At 39.4% G+C, this 16,379-nt stretch overlaps 1 long non-coding RNA gene and 1 pseudogene across 1 annotated transcript; both read right to left on the reverse strand.

Annotated features, from left to right (window-relative positions):
* Window positions 1-2,057: 2,057 nt before the first annotated feature.
* LOC120616458 (uncharacterized) lies at window positions 2,058-2,173 on the reverse strand (annotated as a pseudogene).
* Window positions 2,174-13,050: 10,877 nt separating this feature from the next.
* On the reverse strand, window positions 13,051-14,830 carry LOC120616448 (uncharacterized). The gene is made up of 2 exons (XR_005656605.1): window positions 14,643-14,830; window positions 13,051-14,288 (listed from the first exon to the last, which is right to left on the reverse strand). It is a non-coding gene; the product is annotated as an uncharacterized LOC120616448 (long non-coding RNA).
* Window positions 14,831-16,379: the final 1,549 nt, after the last annotated feature.

A 16,379-nucleotide genomic window follows, 5' to 3' on the forward strand; every position in this document is an offset into this window, starting at 1 on the left:
TCTATTTTCTAATTAAACTGTTTTTCTATTGTTGAGTTTTGAGAGTTTCCTTATACAGTCTAGATACAAGTCCTTTGTCAAACCTGTGGTTTTCATATACGTTTCCTAGTTGGGAGTTTATATTTTCATCCTCATAAACAAGCTTTTTGCATGGCATAATTTTTAAAATTTTGATGAAGTCCAATTCATCATTTTTTTTCTCATTGACAGAGCTCATGAAACTAGCACATTTACCAGAATGCTATATCAAGTGATGTAAAAATAATAACAATAAAAAATATTTATAGCCCATTCTTTGTGCCACACACTGTTCTAAACATGTATTTATCTAACTTAACCCTCACGACACTACTATGAGTTAAAAACTTATAGTATCCCATGTTATAAATAAGGAAAAAAAGGCACAGAGAGATTAAGAAATTGCCCAAAGGTCATACATCTAGTAAGTGCCATTGCTAGGATTGAAACCCAGGGAGTCTGACACCCGGATTACAGTGTCAGGAAAATAAAGGAAATTTTATTTATTACAATGAAACATATATGATCCAGAGAGCTAGACATATGACACTCTGGTCCATGCATTCTGTCTTGTTAAGATAGCAGCATAGAGGCTACTATGTAATCAGAAGAATTCTTGGGGAGCAAAGATGTGGCATATTTGCCAAGTATTTAAAATGTTTAAATGGCATCTGCTAGATGATAGGCCAGGGCGCATAGTGCCCTAGTCACAGATTCATTCAGCATCAACAATACTAGTTTGAGACCAACCTTGTTTGAATGGCATTACCTTTCCTTCTGTACAATGCCTTCACGAGGGTTACAGCAAGGCCATATTGGCCTGGGATTGCTCTCAGTAAATTTTCTCATCACTGGGGAAATCTCAGGGGGAAATATATTCTGCTGCTGTGGGATGGAATGTCTATATATGTCAAGGTCCATTTGATCTAACATATGGCGCAATTCCAATGTTTCCTTGATTTTATATCTGAATGATCTGTCCATTGTTGAAAGTAAGGTACCGAAGTCCCCTACTATTATTTAATTGTTGTAGTTTATTTAGATCTGTATATATTTGCTTAATATATTTAGGTGCTCTGATGTTGGGTGCCTACATATTTTTGATCCTTATATCTTCTTGATGCATTGATCCTTTTGTTATTATATAATAACCTTCATTGAATATGTCACCATTTTTGGCTTTAAGTCTACTTGGTCTGCTGTAAGTATGGCTATCGCGACTTTCTTTTCATTTCAACTTGCATGGAATTTCTTTAATTTCTTTACTTTGAGCATACGTGTGTCTTAGAGCTGAAATTAGTCTCCCGTAGGCAGTATACAGCTGAGTTTTACTTTGCATCCATCCATCCACCCTCTGCCTTTAGATTCGTGAATTCAATCTGTTTACATTTAGAATGATTATGGATGTGTAAGAACATACTTCTGCCACCTTGTCATTTGTTTTGTAGTTGATATATATTTTCAATGTTTCTTTATCCCTCTGTTTCTGCCAATCTTTGTAGTGTGGTAGTTTCACATGGTGCTATGCTCCGTTTCCTGTTTTTATGTGTTGTAAATCTGTTCTAGGGATTTGTCTTATGGACCATGAGGCTTATATAAAATAGCTCGTAAATAAAATAGTCCATTTCATGCTAATAGCAAATTATCTTCACTTGCCAATAATGGCTCCACCTTTTTCTTCTTCCCATTTTATATTTTTAATGTCACAATTTACCTTTTTATGCTGTGCATTCATTAAAAAGTCATAGTAGCTGTATTTTGTTTTATTTTATTTTTACACTTACAGCACCCAGTCTTCGAAGGTGGTCTCCCATCCAAGTACTAACTGGGCTTGACCCTGCTTAGCTTCCGAGATCAGACATTAGGCTTGTTCAAGGTGACATGGCGTAAACAGTAGCTGTATTTTAATACTCTTTTCCTTTAACCTTTATACTATAGTTCAGTGGTTAATATGATGTTCAATTATAGAGTTGGATTTTTCTGAATATGACAATGTATTTCTCACCTTTTCCAGTATAGTGTATACTATTTTTTTTCAATGCCTACAGCACCTGGTCTTCCTAGAGGGTCCCCCATCCAAGTACTAACCAGTCCCGACCTTGCTTAGCTTCCGAGATCAGAAATCGGGCTTGTTCAAGGTGGCATGTCCATAGACCACGGTCCGTGGCTCCACTGGGGTGCAAACCCAGGACCTTCTACATGTAAAGCAGTCATACTAACTGCTACACTATGGAACCACATCCAATCGTATACTTTAGTAAGTGCTTGCGTTGCTGTTTAGTGTCTTTTTGATTCAGAATGAAGAATTCCTTACAACATATCTTGCAAGACAGATCTAGTGGAGCTCAACTTCAGCTTTGTCTGTCTGGGAAAGCCTTTATTTCTCCCTCAGTCTGATGGATATTGGCAGATAGAATATTCATGGCTGGCAGTTTTCATCTTTCAGTAGTTTGAATATGTCATTCTATTCTGCTGGCCTGTAGGATTTCTATTTATTTATTTGTTTGTTTGTTTGTTTGTTTTATGGTGGCATTGGTTAATGAAATCCAATAAGTTACAACTAAACATTTTAACAGTAAGGCACATATATTTACTGTGTGTTCACCTCCCATAGTTAGATTTCTTTCTGTCACCACATATTTGACCCCCGTTACACTGTGCACCTCCCCTCTCCTGCCTCCCCTCTACCTTCTGGTAATCACCAGTCTATTGTCCATGTCCATGAGTCTCTGTTTGTTTGTCCTGTTCATTTGCTGCTTTTAGGTTTATATCCCACATATACCTGGGATATCATGTGATTTTCAACTTTTTCTGTCTGGCTTATTTCACTTAGCATGATTATCTCAAGGTCTAACCATGTTGTCGCAAATGTCAGTATTACATCTATTCTTAAGGCTGAGTAATATTCCTTTGTATATACGTACACCAGCTTCTTTATCCAACCATCTACCGAAGGACACTCCAGTTGCTTCCATGTCCTGGCCTCTGTGAATAATGCTGCTATGAACATCAGTGTGCAAATATCTTTTTCGATATGAGTTTTCAAGTCTTTGGGGTAAATACCCAGTAGAGGGATTGCTGGATCATATGAGAGATCAATTCTTAGTTTTTGAGGACCCTCCATACTGTTTTCCGTAGTGGCTGTACCAATTTGCAGTCCCACCAGCAGTGTATGAGGGTTCCTTTTTCCCCACATCCTCTCCAACATTTGTTATTATGTGTCCTGTTGATTATTCTAACAGGTGTAAGATGTGGTTTTGATTTGCATTTCCCTAATAGCTAGTGATGTTGAGTATCTTTTCATATATTTGTTGGCCATTTGTATGTCCTCTAGGAGAAGTGTCTGTTCAGGTTCTTTGCCCATTTTTTGATTAGATCATTTGGGTTTTTTTGCTGTTATTGAGTCATATGTGTTCTTTGTATATTTCGGATATTATTGGAGGCGTTGCTTGCAAATATATTTTCCCATTGGGATGGTTGTCTCTGTATCTTGTTGACAGTTTCTTTTGCTGTGCAGAAGCTTTATAGTTTGATGTAGTCCCATTCATTTATTTTTGCTTGTACTTCCCTTGCCTTTGAGGTCAAATTCATAAAATCTTCTGTATTGGGGTTCTTAATCCATTTTGAGTTAATTTTGGTGTGTAGTAATAGATAACAGTCTAGTTTCATTCTTTTGCAGGTGGCTTTCCAGTTTTCCCAGTACCATTTATTGAAGAGTCTTTCCATTCTCCACTGAATGTTTTTTATTTGTTGAAAATTATTTGCCCATATAAACATGGGTTTAATTCTGGACTCATGATTCTGTTCCACTGGTCTGTGTGTCTGTTTTTCTGCCAATACCATGCTGCTTTGATTATTGTCGCTTTGTAGTATAATTTAAAGCCCAGTAGAGTGATGTCTCCAGACTCCAGACTCCTTTTTTTTTTTTCCTCAGATGGCTTTGGCAATTTGGGGTCTTTTGTGCTTCCATACAAATCTAATGCTTTTCTGTTCTATTTCTTTAAAAAATGACAATGGGATTTTGATGGAGATTGCATTAAATTGGCTATAGATAATATCATTTTAACTTTGTTGATTCTTCCAACCCAAGAACATGGAATATTTTTCCATTTCTTTGTATCTTCTTTGATCTCTTTTAATAGGGTTATATAGTTTTAATTATATAGGTCCTTCACATGCTTCGTTAGATTTATTCCTAGGTATTATGTTCTTATTTTTGCAATTGCAAAAGGAATTATTTTTCCCAATTCCTTTTCTGACGTTTCCTTATTAGAGTATAGGAATGCTATGAATTTTTGAACATTGATTTCGTATCCAGAAGCTTTACTGTCTTTGCTTATTGTTTCTAGTAGTGTCCTTGTGTAGTCCTTAGGGTTTTCTATATAGAGAATCATGTCATCCACAAATAGTGACAGTTTGACTTCTTCATTTCCTATTTGGATGTCTTTTTTATCTTTCTCTTGCCCGATTGCATGTGCTAGGACCTCCAATGTTATATTGAATAACAGTGGCAATAGTGGACAGCTTTGCCTTGCTCCTGATCTTAGAGGGAAGATTTTTAGTTTTTCACCATTAAGTATAATGTTGGCTGAGGGTTTGTTATATGTGGCCTTTATTATGTTAAGGTACTTTCCTTCTCTGCCGATTCTATTAAATGTTTTGATCATAAATGGATGCTATATCTTGTCGAAGGCTTTTTCTGCATCTATTGATATGATCATATGATTCTTACTTTTTAATTTGTTTATGTGGTGTATCACATTAATTGATTTGCATATGTTGAACCATTCCTGTGCCTGTGGGATAAAGTCAACTTGATCGTGGTGCATAATCTTTTTAATATGTTGCTATATTTGGTTCACTAGTATCTTATTTAGGATTTTTGCATCTGTGTTCATGAGAGATATCGGTCTATAGTTTTCTTTTTTTGTGTTATCTTTACCAGGTTTTGGTAACCGGGTAATATTGGCCTCATAAAATGAGTTGGGAAGTATTGCCTCCTCTTTGAATTTTTGGAAGAGTTTGAAGAGAATAGGTATTAAATCTTCTTTGAATGTTTGGTAGAATTCACTGGTGAAGCCATCTGGTCCTGTACTTTTATTTTTTGGTAGGTTTTTGGTGTGTCTTTGTGTGGGCCTCTTTGGATCTCTGATTTTTGGAATTCTCTGAGCTTCCTCGGGTTTTATGTCCATTTCCTTCACCAGGTTAGGGAAGTTTTCCATCATTATTTCTTCAAACAGCTGTACAACATCTTGATTTTCTTAAGTTACGCCGATCAGATGAATATTTGGAGCCTTGATTCATTGGGCTCCAATGAATTCATCTTCATAACAAGTATTTTGAACTCTGCATCTGGTAGATTACTTAACTCCATTATATCTGGATCTCTGTTCTGTTCTCTCATATGGTTTCTGCTTCTTTGTCTTCCCATTTTGGTTGCCTTTCCATATCTGTTTATATGTACTGAGCAAAGCTCCTAAGTTTCCTGGTCTTATTAGTGTGGATTTGTGAAGTAAGTGTCCAGTGTCACAATTCTGAGAGGAGTTCAGCTGCAGGCCAGACTCAGCCCAAGCCTCTACCCCTCTGGGGCCACCTGTTAAGATTCAGCAAGCAATCCCCAGATGCTGTACTTATAGTTGCCTGAAAAGACCACACCAGAAACCAAGGTTAGGTGTCTGCAGTGTGAGTCTAGGCACTGCCCAGCAAGGAGCACCTGATTCACTGAAGATGCAACTGGAAGTGGCTCAGGTGGGACCATGAGCTGGGGGAGGTGGGGTTTCAGAGAATCCTCTGGGTGGAGCAACCTCTGTTATCCAGTTTGATGACGTCATGGTTATGGCGGTACTGTGTCTGCACACTGGGAAGGGGGAGGGCTCAACAGAGAACAATGGATACCACAGACACTTCTGTACAGACAAATCACTCCCCGGACCTCACTCCATCAATGTCTCCCTGTAAGTCTCTGGTGTCCCCTTGCGCAGCAGAATCAGCACTGGTGCTCAGAGCGCGCAGGTCTGTCACCACAAAAATCTGCTCATGGACGCGACCCCTTTAATAGGCTTCTGCCACTGTCACTGCTGCAGCCCCCATCTCACTCAGCAGCTGGAGACCGGGCAGCCCCGCGTCCTCACCCCATCCTAACTTTTGCCATTGTAGGGTGGTTTCCTGGACTTCTCTCTAGTCGTATGGCTTGTTCATCTAGATCCCAGGCTATTTTTTCTTGCTGCTGCTCCTTATTATTGTCACAACTTAGATTTGGTCGCTAGAGGGATGAACAGAACCTCTATTATATATGCCATTTTTTTCCTCCTGTTGTTGATTTTTTATAATTTTAATACCGTGTGTCTTGGTGAAGACCTTTGGGGATTGAGATAATTGGGTGCTCTGTTGACTTCTTGAATTCTAAACTCCAGCTCATTCCTTAGATTTGGTAAGTTCTCATCAACTATTTGTCCGAAAATGCTTTCTAATCTCTGCTGCTTTTCCTCTCTTTTGAGAATGCCCGTTATTCTTATGTTTCCTCTTCTGATGGTATCAGCTAGTTCTTATATTTGTCTTTCATTATGTTTCTTCTTCGGTTTCTCTCTTCTTCCTTCTAACTTATTTCTAGATTTTTGTCTTCGATATCACTTATGCTTTCCTCCATTTTGTCAACTCTATTTCCCAAGCTTATATTTTATTTTTCAGCTCTTGCAGTGTATTCGTTTCCTCCAGAAGTTCTATTTGGTTCTTTTCAAGGGTTTCAATCTCCTTACTAAAAAATTCATTCTGCTAATCTAGTTGTTTTTTAATTCATGAAATTGTTGATATGACTCATTTTGGATCTCATTGAGTTTTTTCAGAATTGCCATCTTGAATTCTCTATCATTTAAGTCACATATTTCTATGTCTGTAAGCTTATTTTCTGGAGATTTTTCTCTTTCTTTTTGAGATGCCTTGTCGCCTTGGTCGTTCATGGTGTTTAATTTCTCTTCCTTGGCATTAATGGAAGTGTATTCTGCTTTTTTTCCAGAAAGAAGATTTATTATATAAAGGTCTCTCTAGCCTATTGCAAAGAAGGTGAGGTTTTTTGTTGTTGTTGTTGTTGTTTGTTTTGGTTTGGTTTCCAGTAGGTGGCATCTAAACCTCTTAGGTTCCTGCTTTATAATAAAGCGTAAATAATGCCTATTTTTTTCCTTATACATGTTTAATCACACTCACTATCTTCAGTCTCAGTCACTGTCAGTGTTAGCGACAGTTTTGGTAGCATTTGTTCAGATTCCCCTGGGGCTCCTCAGTGTTCGGTCTCGAAGGATATGGAGAGAGGGACCCTCTGGGTTGGGGGATGGGGGCTGTGGTTCAGCCTCGGTTTTGCAACAGTGACTGAGAAAAATCAACTGTTGTTTCTCTGTCATCCCCACTTCTCTACCATCCCCGCTTCTCTGCTTTCTGCCCTGATCCCTGAGAAATTGCCACTGGCCGTGTGGAGCTCACAGCTCTCTCATGCAGGGCTGTTCAGGGAACTCACCGCACCTTCACCCCTCCCCTTCCTCCTTCAGGGAGTTCTGGCTGCTAGAGGCAGCTTCTTTGTTTCTCTCAGTTCACCGCCCAACACTCAGTGTTCTGACCTATGATAGCTCTTATGCGCAGATCCCACGCTCAGACATGCTGGTGTGTAGTTTGGGTGTTTTTTGTTGAGTTTTAGCTGTTCAGGTTATTATTGCTTCAAGGGGAGAAATCCGGGGACATCTCTCAGTCTGCCATGTTTCTGACATTACCCCTGGCCTGTAGGATTTATGCCGAAGATTTTATTTACAGACAAATGGAAGTTTCTTTGTAAATTATGCTCTTTTGTTTTCCGGCAGCCTTTAGTATTTTATATTTATTATTAATTTTTGATACTTTTATTATCTTTATCTTGGACATGGTCTTTTGACATTAAGATAAAAGAGTGATCTATTAGGTAATTGAACTTGGAAGTCCAAGTATTCCCTAGTTTGGGGAAGTTTTCAGCTATTAGCTGTTCAGTAAATATCTGCCCCCTCCTCCCACTTTTCCCCTTCTGGAATTTTGATTATTCTGTAGTCTGCCTTTTTGGTTGAATCTCATTAATCAAATGGCTTTTTGCTCATTTTTATTCTTTTCTCTTTGTTCTCTTGTAACTGTGTTTTTCCACAATTCCCGTCCTCTGTCATTTATTCCATCTTCCATCTTCTCTACTCTACTTCACATGCTCTCTATTATACTCTTCACCCCATTTATTAAATTCTTCAGCTCCAGAATTTCTGTTTGGTCCTCTTTTTATGATTTCTATCTCTTTCGCAAAGAGCTCATTTAGTCATGTAACTTTTTCCTAGTGAAACTGAACTGTCCTTCTGAGTTTTCTTATAGCATGTTGAGTTACTTTAATACAGCCATGTTCAATTCTTTATCAGCTGGATTACAGTATTCTATGTCTTTGGGTTCAGTTGTTGGAGAATCATTGATATCTTTAGCGGTAATCTATTTCCCTGATTTTTAAAGCTTCTCTTATTTTTGCATTGCTGCTTTACATTTAAAGTATCTTTACCTATTATCTTCAGATGTGTCACTTATTCCTTGCTGTGGCTTCTCTGGGATTTTCTAGACTTAGTATAATAGGCCTGTTTCATTCTTCTTGCTCCTTCTCATGGCAGAATTCCTAACCATTGTGTTTTATTCTTATAACTCACCAAGCTGGCTGCAGGAGAACCATCTTTTGTTTTCCAGAAGATGGCACCATACTTCCAACTTGACGTTTCTACCTAGCTCGCAGACCCTGGTTCTTTTTTTTTTTTTTTCCTGAGCTCTTTAATCACCTGACCTGTTCTCACTACCTCACTCAAAAGTGCACATAAGAATTCAGATGCAGTGTAGGGGGAGGTGTGGGTTTAGCACTTGGGGCATTGGAGGACCTGCAGACAGGTGGGGAAATCCTTGAGTTGGGTAGTCTCAGAGGCTTCTGGGTGGACTTCTTGTTGATGTCCTGAAGCAGACAGCAGGAATCATGTTCCATAACACCCTTTGATATTCTTATCTGCTTCCTTCCTTTTTTCTCTTCCTTTCCCCCAGCCATGAAAGACTGGCTTCAGAAATCAGGGTACTGCTACAGAGAGATGGGTTTTTCTGGCCATGACCCACACAACTGGGATAGGCTGGCAGTCACTCACCACTTTCTATCTCCTCCATTGACGAGGTTGCCACTTTCACCTCCTCTGTGAGAGAGGTAACCACTGTCACTGCAGGACTGCTTAGCCCCATGCAGTACTACCCTGGAAAGAAGAGCAGCTCTAGGGGAATTCCTATTTTTTCTCTGCATCCAAATTTATCTCTATCCCACTCCAGTGGTATACTGGAATCTACCCTCAGGCAATTGGACTTCTACAAATTCTCTCTCATGAATGAGTGTCTGCCCAGGTCGGCACTGTGTAGTTATTTTCCCCATAACCCAACTATAGTGGGTGGGGCAGGTTTGCTTCCTCCTTTTACCTACAGTCCTTAACAAGTTCTTATTGTTTATTTTCAAATGTACAGTGGGCAAGTTTCCCCTGGTCCTTTGACATGAAGTGCCAAAGAACTTTTATTCACCTGTAGATGTCTAATTAATTGTTAAATGAAGGAACGAGAAAGAAGGAATGACTTACCACTGCCAGGATACTGACATCACTTCCATATTTGATATCTTAAAAATCTTTCTGGCCTGGGAAAATTGGCCCTCCCTCATCCAGGAGCATGCCTTTGATATGCAAACTAAATAATCCAGAGTTAAACCATCTCTCTCTAGACTGTACACGAAAGGAGACTCAATATTTACTGTCACTTAATTACCTAGGGCCAGGTGCTTGACAACTAGTTACTACCCTCATAGCCCAAAGCTGGCCAAAACCTCACAACATATAAGTACAATTTCAGATCGATCATGGATCTTACTATAAAGGTTAAATTTTATGAAGTTCCTGAAAGAAACATGGAGACTATCTTCTCGATCTTGAGTTGGCAAAGGATTTCTGGCCAGAGAAAGTTCTAATAATAATAATAATAATAAATGAGACAACACTAATTTCAGAAAACACCGTCAACATGTTGAACAAGAGAGTCACAGACTGGGAGAAAATATTCACACATATAACTGACAAAGAACTGCTATCCAGAAGAGAGAAATGTTTTACTACTCAATAATAAAAAGAAACACAGCCAAATAAAAAATGGATAAAAAACTTGATAGACACTTGAACAAAAACTTATGAAAAAAGTTTTCAAAACATTTTCCTTTACGAAAACACAAGTGAAAACCTAGTTAGATATGAAAATTTATGCTGAATCACAATGATAAGACCACATAGAATGGCTAAGAGGAAAAAGTATAGGCAATAATATGGAGCAACTACAACAGTTAAGCATTAATAATGGGAGGCTATAATGGTACAATCATATTGGAAAAAATTTCGTGCTTTCATAAGAATTTAATATACAATAAATTACTAAGGATTAAAATGGAAGACAATTTTATAAACACATGCAATTTTTATAAATCTCATAAAAATTACGTTGAGGGCATAGGTGAAGTAGAAGAGTAAGTTGTACTGAGGAACAGAAATCATGAAAGCTTGTAAACTGAACTTCCTTTTCCCTCATTCTTTGCTCAACATCCAGAATCCTGGTAGTCACTCACTGCAAGCAGGCAGGAGACCTCAGTATATTCATGTGGGAGATATGGAGCTACCAATGTTGATTACCTCCAGGTCCATGTACATCCTCACTTAATTAACCCAGAGAAAAGCACTGAAAGTCACAGGTCACATCCAGGGACACAGAGCTCCCACTCACTTGTTTCCTCCCTACCACGCACATAGAATTTGGCAGCCAAAGACCACTTGATATCTGAAGACATCTGCCAGTAGGAAAGAGGAAAAAACAGACACGTGGGAACAAGAGACCCCCAAAATAAATATTCATAAGCATAGGAAATCATCAGATATACATCTATTAATAACTTAAATGTGATTAGAGAAGTTGTATCTATTAAAGACTATCTATCTATACATATATGTATGTATGTACATTATAGGTATGTGTATATGTATGTGTAAGTGTATGTGTATATGTGTATGTATAAGCATTTTTAAGCATATATGTATGTACATATATATGTATACAAATACATATAATACAGATATGATTATGCCTTACTGTTAAATTGTACACCTGAAACTTACTGGATTTCCTTAACCAATGTCACTAAAAAAATTAAATAAATAAATAAATAAATAAACAAATAAGCAAACAAATAAACAAACAAATAAATAAATAAAAGATATGTGCATGTATAGATATGTGGCTGAGGCTTTACTGCACCATCACCTCAATATCCTTGCCAAATTTCCAGGCAGGCTTGAAGAAGTCATGCCGCTCACATGGAATAAAGAACCCAGTCTTGGGAAGTGGGAGGGGATTGATTCAATGCTCCATAAGATATTAGGGCTGAAATGACCTGAGAAACAAGAAAATTTGGAGGGATGCCTTAGTATCCCAAGATCATTTGATAGTGAGGACCACAGGGGAGCTGGTGGCAGATCCCGGAATTAAAAACTCAATCACAGGCTAAGTCTCCAGGTCAATCTCTGGTTGGCATCATCTCTCCAAAACTGAGAACAAGAGCCGTATTTCTGCCATTTACCATGACTCTGTGGAATGATACAGACCACATTCCTTGGCTCTCTTCAGGCTTCTATGACTACCTGAGGTGTTTTCACTCATGTTGGGAAGAGGGACCTAGATGGGATTTTGTACAACTCAAACCTCAACATGTGGGGACAGACTCAAGTTGGTCATTGTTGAGGCTTTTTGTAACATTGTTGACAATGAGAAACCTAATATGGGCTGTGGCCATAAACAGGCCTGTTGAATTCACCCACAGAATCTACCCAGTCCTTGGGTGCATTCTCTTCTTTAGTAACCCTTCTCTCTGATGACCCTTCACATTTAAGTCATAGTTGTGACTGCTTCTCTGAGCTCTAGACCTGGCCTCAGGCTGGTTCTCACATCCAGTACACACATGCCCACTCAGGGCTCTAGCTGTTCTGTCCCTTACCCAGATGTCTTCACTGCTCAGGTGTCCCTTCCTCAGAGAGGCTTTCCCTAGGGGATCAGTCCATTGGGAGAGCCTACAGTCTACTCTTGTCACTCATTGCTGCTCCCTTCCCCCAAGTTTATTCTACTCCAGACACTGCATTATCACCTCACAGGCTATCTCTTCTATTTAATTTCCATTTTTAAAATCTGCTTTTCTTCCATAATCTGTCAGCTCCATGAGGACATGGGCTTTCTTTCAAGTCTTCATTGTTCTGTCTATAAGCCAAAGCAGAGTTTCTTTTAAATTTTTTTCAGAGAAATTATTTCTATCTCTGTCATTTATCTCCTGTGACTCCCCGCCCCAGTTATCAAAGCTTCTCTTGTTTTCCTTCCACCATGGCAGCTGCCAGCTTGTACTCATAGCCTGATAGGGAATATCATTTGTGACAAAAGCTATTAACAGTGCAGACTTCAGATTAATTGTGGGAGAAAACCCCTGAGATGTCTGTTAGCTTTCCACTGAGGAGTATCAGCTGGTGAGAGAGAGAAGGATGAGGGACAATAATACAGAGCTCCCCAAAATGTCAAAAGGGATTTCTTCTTGGTCAAAAATCTCTCACTGAAAAATTTTTGTAGGGAGAAAGAAGAAAGAAAGAAGAAAACTATCATGCAATAATTCAATGTTTATTATTTTAGTATTTAGAGATTATTATATAAATTTATAAATATTAAATAATATAAATTCCTCTTTAAGCATTCCATTTAGCTACATCCCAAAAGATATCTATTCCATTTTTTTAAAAAAGAAAACTTACACAAAAACAGGTGCTATTATATATGAGTGGTGAATATTGGGAATGCGACATCATGAAAAGAATATTGCTGTTGATTATTAAAAGTCATTATTGCAAAGCTGCATATATTTTCAAATTAAGATACAATACTTAAGGAGGGAATACAATATAAGTGTTCATATAGAAGTTTAATATATAAATAATGCCTATAAAACACTGAGAAATGTATTTTGATGAAGATTCAATTTGAGGAAAAGATACGTCTCTTAAGTACAGCATTTTATTCATTGCTACTGGAAGACAATCCAAACATTCTGTGACTATAAAGCAGCCCCCAGTTCTTGGTGTGATCCAGGAAGTCTTCACGTTCTTTACATTTGGGGGGATCATCCATGCAGAAGCTGACCGCTGTGTGCAGCACGTGGAAGAGGAGGAGCTCCAGCCCAGAGAGGAGGCTCCCCTGCATCCACTGGTCTCAGGGACTGTCAAGTGGAGGTGGAGGTGGGAGGAGGCAGCCTCACAGCAGGGGAGGCCTGAGTGGAGAGGAGGGAAGAGCACTGCTTTACTTAAAGTTAAGACCCAGGACCTCTCCTGGGGACCATCAGGTCTTGGCTCTTGGCCTTTTGGCGGGTTTGGAAAACCTTATTGTGAAGTAACAATTTTCACAACTTCTTTCAGGAACTTGAGCATTTTTAGCATCTCCGCCATCTCTTCCTCTTGCCACGAGCGTTTGGATCGCTCCTCCTTCAGTTCTGGAACCAGGGAAGTAATTTCTTGCCTCAGCAACGAATAGGTCGAGTTCATCTTTCTGTAAGCGTCGGTGAGGCTGGGTGCTTAATGACTCTTTCTCTCGCCTTGCATCTTCTAAGGATGGCTGAATCCTCACACGCTCCTCTTTCGTTGCGCTGAACTTGTCAATGAGTTTGGCACTTCTCAATCTGGGCAGCCACTGTGTTTGCTACTGCGCTTCAAGTCTTCCATAGAGTTGAGTGCAAACAGACTGAACAAGTTTGACTATAAATAAGAGACCCACCAAGAAGCTGATGGCAGGTGGACAAGCCACGGTCATCCACGTGGACAGTGAGGCATGGATGAAGGCCAGGGGGCAGCACTTCTACCTCCACCACGCCCAGCTCCCCAAGGATCCGCCCAAAGCCCAACTCCTCAGAGGACTCAGTGCCTCCATGAACCATCCACACAAGGACTGCCCCATCGCCTTGGAGTCTCCAGGCCACAACAACACTGGGGACACCCCAACATTCTACCTGGAACCTGACCAGCAGCAGATGATCAGGACTGGTCATCAGTGACATGGTGGGGAGTGGAGGGAAATTTGTAAAAAAAATGTGCTCACTTCCGTTAATATTTATTGATCTTTCTCTTTCGTCTCTGTATGTTTTTATATCCCTATAAAGGAAAATATAGTTAAAATAGCAGCCTTAAGTGTACGACTTAATTTTTAATACCTTGTACCTCCTCCCTGTGGTATCCAACAACCCTATCTATGCAGGCCTACCTCAGAGGTATTGTGGGTTCTGTTCCAGATCACAACAATAAAGCCACTATGGCAATAAAGTAAGTTGTAATCTTTTTGCCAGTGAAAGGTCTTGCTTTCAATTGGTAAAACAAACAAACAAACAAACAAACCTATATCTGCTAAGCACAAAAAAACAAACTTCAGTAAAAGGAGGTATGTCTGTACATGGAACTTGTCTATTAATACAGGAAACACCGCCATGGAACTTGTCAATCAATACCCACCTCCACGCCCATCACTTGAAGTCTCCGAATTGGCTTCTATTAATATCCATCAACTTGAACAGTTCCTGAACGGAGTAAAATGGGGAAAAATCACAATGTGCACTTTGATATCTGTTTCTTTTGCTCAAAATGAGATGTTTTATTCCACCCATGTTTTTTGCATAGATAAGCAGTTCACTCTGTTTAGGTCTGAGTGATTTGAAATTGTTTGAATATGTTACAAATTCATAGACATTTGTGTTGCTCCACATGTGGGGTATTATGAATAAAGAAATTATGAACACTCATGCACATGCTCTTTTTTACACACATGTGTTTTCACTTTCTTTGAAAGAGGAAATGCTAAGTTGCTGTATGCTAAGTACATTTATTTGAAACAGGATTACTGAGCTGTTAACATGTTCATATAATTTACACATCATAAAACTCACCCACTTAAAATCTAATTTCTTGATTTCTTTGTAAATATACAAAGTTGTGCATCTGTCACCACAATCCAATTTTAGAACATTTCTATCAACCTAAAAAGATCTCTCAGACTTTATTGGCTGCATTTGGCATAGTCCGTCCTTCTCTTCTTAAAATGCTTCCATCACTTAGTTTCCAGCTCAGTACATTTTACAGAATTTTTTGTGTGTGTATGTGTGTATGTGCATATTGTGTTTGTTTTCTGACCTCACTGGATTTCCATGTCTGCCTTCGTTTCTGGTTTCTATTTCTCTCCAATCTGCTTTGACCTAAGACTTAGTTCTTGGACCACTTTGTTTCTTCAGCGACTCATCCCCTTGCTGACCTCACCCAGTCTTGTGGCTTAAATGACATCTATATGTTATGACTTCCACATTTATTTATCCATTCTGAACCATATCATACAGTCTAGATTCTAGATTCACACCTAGCTGCCAACATAACATCTCCATGTGGACCTCTAACGTGCCCAAAATAACTAGACTTCCCCCTGAACCTGCTCTTCCTTGGTCTCCTCCTTTTCCAAGACAGCAACTCCATCCTGACAGGTGTTCAGGCCCCAGCTTTATGATCTTTCTTGACTTCTCCCCTCTCTCCACCTTAACTCCTCCCCATCACCAAAACCTCTATATCTAGCTTCAGAATATGACCTCTTTGACCCTTTCTTTCCCTCCCCTTATTGTATCTGTTCAGAATTGTCATCACCTCTAGACAGGATGACCGTGACTTCTAGCCATGCCCTCCTCTTGCCTTCACCCTGCACTATGCTCTCCACCCTGCACCAGATAATCTAATTGGATCTCTCCTTGGCTCAAATCCCCGATAGCATTCTATTCATCAGAGTTCAAGCTAAAATGTGTGCATCTCCTTTGAGCATCACATGACCTTCCCTGTGGTTTCTGAATTATGGTCTTTTGTTTTCTGGGGGTGGGGAGTGTCCCAAGGTTAACAAGCCTGCCCCTGGTCTTGGCTTGTTTCTTATGCTACCTGGAGGGGAGGAGAAGGCCCAAGGCCATCTATTTTGTCTCCTCCCCTTGACTTATTTCTCATGCTGGAGCCTCACAGGCTTGCATGCCAGTTCTCAAGTGTGCCAAGATGCTCCTAGAACCTGACATTTTCTGTTTCTTTACCTTGAATCTCTGCCCATGACACTACACAGTGGTCTCCCTCCTTTTTTTCATGTCTCTGCTCAAATGTCTCTCTGCAATGAGGGCTTCCCAGATCCTTTCCTATAATCAACCAGTAGGAACAGTGATAACTTCCGCACAT

Source organism: Pteropus medius, unplaced genomic scaffold (assembly GCF_902729225.1).
Source record: "Pteropus medius unplaced genomic scaffold, Ma_sr-lr_union100, whole genome shotgun sequence".
NCBI lineage: Eukaryota > Metazoa > Chordata > Mammalia > Chiroptera > Pteropodidae > Pteropus > Pteropus medius.